The sequence below is a fragment of the Euleptes europaea genome, chromosome 5, assembly GCF_029931775.1.
Source record: "Euleptes europaea isolate rEulEur1 chromosome 5, rEulEur1.hap1, whole genome shotgun sequence".
Taxonomy (NCBI): domain Eukaryota; kingdom Metazoa; phylum Chordata; class Lepidosauria; order Squamata; family Sphaerodactylidae; genus Euleptes; species Euleptes europaea.
Window position 1 is genome coordinate 102,222,858 of NC_079316.1, and position 6,206 is coordinate 102,229,063.

Genomic DNA, 6,206 nt, shown 5'->3' on the forward strand with positions numbered 1-6,206 from the left:
TTTATTGGGGGCCTTTGTAGTATTTATGAATGGTAATTATTTCGATAAATAATCTTCTCAACAAATATTAATAAAATGAATTTTTATTACCAGAAAATTCTCTTGCCCATCCTTTAGACGCCAGAAGTTTCCTAAAGGTCGATTCACGTTAAAGGATTTTGAAAATACTGCCGATATTTTTAGCATATTGCCCACAAAATGTTTTCTGGCTCTACCGGCCCCACTTCTCTGGGTCAATCCTTATCTTTATCTTGGTCTCATTGTATGAAATTTTTTAATGTTTAACATTTACTTTGAAAAATGGACATGCATTTTGCAATGTGTTTGGGAACTTTTCAAGTACTGGAATTCTAATCATTTTTCCCTGAAGAGCCTTTCATCTGGAGCCTTTCATCTGTTGTTTTAGCTCTTTTATTAACAAATCAAATAAGGCCACTAACTCATTTCTCCTCTTCTTGGATGAGAGTTAAGAGCCATTACTGAAGCGCGTATATTTATATCTCTATATATTCCAAAGCAAACATTCTGTTTCTATAGTAACTTTGTTCAGACCAAGGAAGAGAGCATCTTTATCCTGTTTAGTTAATTGAAATAAGGGAAATCTGGTAAATAAACGGATGCAAGAAGTACCAAATCCACTTACTAGGCTTGCTTCTTGAGAAAGGGGACAGGGCAGGCAGAGCTACACCACAGACTGAGGCCCAGAGATGTGATTGTGTCTCCTGACACCCTTAGTTGTTTACCAAAACAGTAAACATATCCAAATCGTACCCAATAGTAAAATCTTCCACTCTGTTCTCAGTTCCCCGAGGGATACTCTAAAGTGAAGCCGATTTGGATATGTTTACTGTTTGGGGCTGAAGAAAAGATTTGAAACGGCCGTCCCCCACCTTTTCCCAAAAAGTGTGCTTTTGGGATAGTACCTACTATTGGACTTTTTGAAGAAAATACAACATTTACTTGAAAGAACATGGCAATTGGTGCATTGAGACTGCACCTTACTTAGATTGTATATACTGTATATAACTTTGATTGTTCTTATATGTATCTTTCACTCTTGTATTGTTGATGTTACACGTGTAAGCACCAATAAGAATTTTTTGCTACTTTTGTACTGGAGACTCCGTTGCAGAGTACCTGGAGGTTGGCAACCCTAATGAAGGTGGAAATAAGAGACTGCAGGTGTGTTTGCCCTGTCTGCTTTGCATCTGAATGCACTACAAATAGTATATGGGCAGAATCACTGGATGAAACCTCGCCTCCTCCAACTGTGGGCAACCAGATCCCCCGGCCCTGGTAGCTGATAGGAAGATATGCTGCCTCTGACCATGGAAATTCCATTTAATTCCAAGCTAGTAGATACCACCCTATCGCTGTAGTGCCCATGACGAAAGTAGCTGGAAGCCAAGTGCAGTTAAGCTCAGATTTTCCTGCCCGCTGACCTAGTTTGGCCCTGGACTCCCCTGGGCTGAAGGAGACAAGGAAATGTTGCTGCTTCAGGGAGTGTGAGGAGCTCCCTTCTAAGAGGGGTTTTATCAGCGCAGTCAGAAGAGAAGCAATTGCTGGGCTGCTCTGAGTGTTTGAGGTGCCATTTTAGCCTCCTGGAGTGGTTACTTGATCATGCAGTGGGCTTTTTCTTTTTCCAAATGATCCACACTTGAGTGCTGCTGGACCTCAGCCAGACCAACATAGTTTTGAAAATGCTCGAAACGACGGGTGTGGGCCTCACACTTATTATGCCACTTGGCAGCTGGCCAAGTTCAGATGGGTAGATATTTCAAGCCAAATACCTTGACAGAGAGCCAGCAGAAGGAAGGCCAGAAGTGGGCCTGTGGCTCAGTGGTAGAGCATCTGCTTGGCATGCAGAAGGTCCCAGGTTCAGTCCCCGGCATCTCCAGTTAAAGGGACCAGGCAAGTAGGTGATGTGAAAGACCTCTGCCTGAGACCCTGGAGAGCCGCTGCCAGTCTAAGTAGACAATACTGACTTTGATGGCAAATAGTGGTCTGATTCAGTATAGGGCAGCTACATGTGGGCAAATAGTGGTCTTAATCTGGCCTACAGGAGCTTTTCAGCCAACCTCTTTGGCTGCTTAACAATTGGTCGGGAGCATCAGCCTGTCGAATGGCAGCATCAGCCAGGGTGCCGATGCGCCTGAAAAAAGGGTTAGTCGTGTGAGGGCCGTGCCCCGATCTGGATGGCCCCGGCTAGCCTGATCTCGGAAACTAAGCCGGGTTGGCCCTGGTTAGAAGAAGAGTTGGTTTGTATACCCCAATTTTCTCTACTGTAAGGAGTCTCAAACTGGCTTACAAACTCCTTCCCTTCCTCTCCCCGCAACAGACACCTTGTGAGGCAGATGGGGCTGAGAGAGAGTTTGGGGAGAACTGTGACTAGCCCAAGGTCACCCAGCAGGCTTCATGTGGAGGAGTGGGGGAAACAAATCCAGTTCACCAGATTAGCGTCCGGCTCTCATGCGGAGGAGTGGGGAATCAAACCCGGTTCTTCAGATTAGAGTCCACCACTCTTAACCACTAAACTACACTGGTTAGTACTTGGACGGGAGAACACCAAGGAAGTCTAGGGTTGCTACACAAGCAGGCTATGGCAAGCCACCTCTGAGCATCTCATGTCTTGAAAACCCTAACAGGGTCAACTTAAAGTAGTCGTGGCTTGATAGCACTGTGCACCTGTATGTGGAACTCTGCCTGAAGCAGCCGCCCAACGCCACTGGCTCACCCCTAAGTTGGATGTGCCGTGGCCTGCCAGCATCAGAAACAGGAAACAGTCGTAACTCTGGGAGTTCGCCAGGCTCCACCTTGAGGTTGGCAACCCTGCGGACTTCAGGCCAAACCGTTGATCACTGCCCGGCATGTATTTGTGAGCAAATAATGTGTTGGTTCAACTTGGTTTGTTTAATCACATAAAATGCATTTTCAGACATTACACAAAGTAAGGTACAATCACTATGATGAGCCCACCATACTCCGGGTCTGAACATTGCTTGTTTTAAAACAAATACAGTATATTACAGAGACAACAAGCATTCCTTCTGCTTTATTTCAAGTGACACCCAAATATGTTCACATTTTTGGCTAGATTCCTAAGGGCAGATCACAAAAAGACTAAATTTTATTTCTGTAGGTTCTACCTCCTTGAAACCGGTCCATTTCCAGGAAATCTAAGATACACAACTGGAGTAGATGTTTGTGAAAATACAGCTTGAGGAAATTAAGGAAATGGGAAGTGGTCTTTATGTACAGTTTTCCTGTTCATGTCCTTAGAGATCACTTAAAAGACCAGCAGTGCAATCCTATGCAAAATCAATCCAGTTTAAACTTGTTGTGTTCAATGGGCTTAGACCAGAGTAACTCTGTACAGGGTTGCCATTTTAAGTCAAATCACGGTGTAGCCGCACTGAGGGCCCATGTTCTTTCCACATCAATGTAATGATGCATTGACTATGTTTTATGTAGGGCTGTCCGCCCCCAAGTTGGGCCTGGAGTTCACCCAGAATGACAACTGATCTCCAAACTACAGAGATCAGTTCCCCAGGAGAAAACGATGGCTTTGGAGGGCTCTACGGTATACTGTACAGTCCTTTCCTTCTTTCAAGCTCCCTTGATCTAAAGGTCTTGAGCAGTAAAAGGGGAGCCTTTATTTCCTTAAGGAAAATAATGTGGATAGATACTTGGATACCGCCAATGTTGTTCTTGGGTCTTTATCCGCCAGCAAAAAGGGGACTGTTTTATCTTTTGTTACGGTGGCAGGTAATTTGATTAAGATAGGGGTAATCCATTGATTGCGATAGGAATTATATTGGGGGCATTCCAACATCATATGGGATAATGAATCCAGTCTCTTCAGAATACTGTACAGTCTAGGAGAAATGGAAGTCCCTCCTCAAGTATCATCCCAAATCTCCAAGAATTTCCAGAGCCAGAGGTGGCAACCCGAGTTCTATGTGGTGATACAATATTCAGCTGCGTATAACATACCACCTGTGTAACAGCGTATGATTTCAGCAGATTTTGTGGAAACCCAAAGTAATTTCTTCTGGAACTTGGGCAATGAAACCCCTATGACCCAAATCAGATGAAACGTTAGGGTTTACAAAATGGGAGCCAGTTTTGGGAGCGCCCAGTCCGTCTTTTCTTCACTCCTCCCCTAGCATTAACCATAGGTTTTGAATTGTATATGCACCAGTGCAAACCCTAGTTATAATGAAGGTGTGCAAATTTCCTTAAAACTATGGTGGTAATCTCTAATTGACATGACTTGTATCTCTAATTGACCATGTCTTGGTAATCTCTAATTGACCATGACTTGTAACACAAAACTGAAAGAGAGGAGAAAATCAGACCAGAGAGGGGAGGGAGCATGCATGACTGAGGTATGAACATAAGAACATAAGAAAGGCCATGCTGGATCAGACCAAGGCCCATCAAGTCCAGCAGTCTGTTCACACAGTGGCCAACCAGGTGCCTCTAGGAAGCCCCCAAACAAGATGACTGCAGCAGCATTATCTTGCCTGTGTTCCACAGCACCTAATATAATAGGCATGCTCATCTGATCCTGGAGAGAATAGGTATGCATCATTACTAGTATCCATTTTGACTAGTAGCCATGGATAGCCCTCTCCTCCATAAACATGTCCACTCCCCTCTTCAAGCCTTTCAAGTTGGCAGCCATCACCACATCCTGGGGCAGGGAGTTCCACAATTTAACTATGCACTGTGTGAAGAAATACTTCCTTTTATCTGTTTTGAATCTCTCACCCTCCAACTTCAGCAGATGACCCAGCGTCCTAGTATTATGAGAGAGGGATATATGGTTGGCATACGGCTGGCATATCAATGTTTGCAGGGGCAAACATTTCCTCCAGAAGATGGCAAGGCATAGCCTGATCTCACCAGATCTCGGAAGCTAAGCAGGATTGGTACTTGGAAGGGAGACCACCAAGGAAGACTCTGCAGAGGAAGGCAATGGCAAATCACTTCTACTTCTCATTGGTCTTGAAAGGCCCTTGCTGGGGTTGCCATAAGTCGGTGGTGACTTGACAGCACTTACACACATTACATTTCCTCTTCCCTAGAGCTGTATCTGTATCCCAGATATTTCAGTGCTTCTACTTTGTATATTTTTTCCTACTTTTGACCCTCACAGTGTACTGAAGAGGAAATCACTCTCAAGAAAGCTCTAAGCCAGGCGCGCTGAATTAATTAATGCAGCATCCTGTTGAAGAAGGAAGCCTGTTCTATTTCAACTAAGCATTTTTTTTATTTCTCTCCATAGATGACTGTTGATCTTGACGGTGAATTAAAAGGTCATTGGTTCAAATCCCCAAAGGGAAGCTGAAATTGAATCGTCTGGTCTGATTTTGTTTATACAACTTTTCATATTATTTGTGCACATAACAAAAAGTCATACCCCTAGTCTCTAAGTTTATTGTGACATAAAAAACAAAAATGAAACCCTAGCCTCAGATCAGAACTTTGGGGAAAATAGTTCAGCTTTGTTCCTCTTGGTGGACACACTAGCTTGTATGTACACCTATTCACACAGTCTTGTCTTCCGTACTGTGGGTTAAGGGAGGATAAACTCCCCCCCACAAGTCATAGCTGACTTAGGGTGACCCCATAGGGTTTTCAAGGCAAGAGGCATTCGGAGGGGGTTTGCCATTGCTTGCCTCAGCGTCATGCCCCTGGTATTCCTTGGAGGTCTTTCATCCAATTATTAGCCAGAGTCAGGGCTGAGAGTGTGTGACTGGCCCAAGGTCACCCAGCAAGCTTCCATGGCACGAGTGGGGATTCGAACCTGGTTTCCCCAGGTCCTAGTCTGACACCTTAACCACTACCCCACAGGCATTAAAAGAAATAACACCTTCAGCCCATTCCCTTCAATGGTGCCTAATGCTGTGTCAGAAAGCTCACAATACTTGGTCAAATTCAGGTAGACCTTTGGTAAAAGTCTATCAGTTTGAGTAGTCTATGACAGAGAGAGAGAGAGGTGGCCACACCACCCTCTCTCGCTGATTTGGGACTCTCCACTGTGCCATTGTGTGGCTCCCAGATTTGAGATCCAGCATAGTTGCTAGCTAACATAGTCACAAAGCCACCACGCCGTCAGGAACTTAAGTGGAGAAGACATCTGAGAGACCCATCAGAGTTGCCTCTAGCACAGCAGACAAGTCTCCTCTCCCAGATTTCAG